The sequence below is a fragment of the Corvus kubaryi genome, unplaced genomic scaffold (genome assembly GCF_017639235.1).
Source record: "Corvus kubaryi isolate FWS band 111438036 unplaced genomic scaffold, C.kubaryi_AGA036_p1.0 37387, whole genome shotgun sequence".
Classification (NCBI taxonomy): Eukaryota; Metazoa; Chordata; class Aves; order Passeriformes; family Corvidae; genus Corvus; species Corvus kubaryi.
In genome coordinates, this window is record NW_024581129.1 from 15,186,725 (window position 1) to 15,188,567 (window position 1,843).

Sequence of the window (1,843 nt, forward strand, 5' to 3'; positions counted from 1 at the left end):
CAGCAAACCAAGCTGGGATGGTGGAAGCAGAAATACAGAGCCAAGGAAGAAAGGCTAGATACGTTGAAACTCCTGCACACTGTAAATTACTGGGATGCACTGGGATCAGCTCCCGCTCTGGCGCAGCAGCTCTGTGTCCCCAAAGTCCAGCAGATGCTCTATGCTGGAGTCTATGCAGACTCAGGGCTGGATGTCCAGCCTCTCTAATTTCGGGGGATTTGGTTTTGTTTCCTGTCTGAACCCAACATTTGGCATTTCTGGGAGGATGAAGAGACAGAAGCCTGGGGCAGATGCTCTGTCACTTAGTCTAGTAAGTGAAGCCAGCTCTACACAGCCCCCAGCATGTGCCAGTGGGATGCTCTGGGCTGACCTGTCGCTGCAGCCCCTCACTTTGCTAGGTCAGAAGCACACTGTGATGAGAAACCAGCCCCACAATCCACGTCAGTCCCTGCGCACCCTGCCTTGGCTCCGGTGGGTAACTGGTTATCTCATGGCTTTGGGAGAGAGTGACTGGCATGGGCAGGAATGTTCTTACACACTGTCAGCCTGGAGGAACCAGCTGTGTGTCCAATTTCTGGACATGGTTCAAGTGTGAGCTCAGTGCTCAGCAATGTGGAGGTAAAGGAGGTGAGGAGGGTTTGGGTTTTCGCAGTGTTGACACACACCAGGCTGGCAGACTCTGCGCCTCAAAGGCTGTGGGTCCAGCTGTTCTCCAAAAAAAAAATGATGTAGCCCCACAGGGCTGAGAAGGGGGTGAAGGAAGAGCGGCTGTTTTAGCCTGGCTGGTTATCACACCGTGTTGCAGTGAGGGATGCAGGGATGCTTTCCCTCGAGTGAGAGTGGTGCTCCTGGAAGGCTGCGGACTCCCTTGCAGAGGGTGCCGAGATGCTGGCGCCGGAGTGGTCCCACTCTGGTGTGCTGTCCCAGAGGGGCTCTAAGGACGTGGTACCCTATCCTACTAAAGCTCTGCGCAAAGCTGGAAGGGGGGTTGATGGCAGCTGGGCTGCTGTGGAGAAGCAGACGCGGTGGGGCAGCAAAGCAGCTGCGGAAGGCAGGGGCAGAGCGAGGGTCCCGCTGCCCGGGGGTCTGTGCGGTGCCCGGACCCCGGGCTGGTGCAGACGGGGAACGCCAGGAGCAGGCAGTGCCCCGCTGCTCCGGGGCCATCGGCCCCCGCTCCGCGCCGTGCCCGCTGCTGGGGTGACGGCTCCCGGCAGCCCGGGGCCCGGGGCCGCAGGTGGGACGCGGCTCCGGGGAGGGGGTGGGCGGCTCCGGGGGGTGGCGGCAGGACCCGGCTGTCACTCAGCGCGCGGTGAAAGTGACAGGGGGGGCGGGGCGGCCGCGCGTCGGGCGCGTATTTAACTTGGGCGGCAGCGGCGGCGCGGCAGAGCGCGGCGGGCGGGCGGCGGCGGCGGGCGGGACACCGCGACACCCGGCGACACCGAGCCGAGCGACACCGAGCCGAGTCCCCGTCTGGCCGGGCTGCACCGCACCGCGCCGAGCCGAGCCGGCAGCGCAGGGCACGGAGCGAAGCCGCGGCTGGATGCGCTGAGCGCGGTGGGGACGACCGGGTCCCCGGAGCAGCGGCAGCAGCAGCAGCAGCAGCGGCAGCGGCAGCAGCATGGGCCGCCGGGGCTTCTGAGCGGCGGCCGAGTCCGCCCCTGCCCGTCCCCGCCGAGGAGCCGCCAGGGAATCGGGACGCGCCGCCTCGCCGGTGCCGGGGACACCCTCCGGCCCTCCAGCCCCACCACGCCGAGGATGCCCCGGGGGCCCGCGGGCCGCCCCCGCCGCTCGCCATGAGGAGGAACCCGGCCGGGCCGCGGGCGCTGCTGCCGCCGCCCGCCGC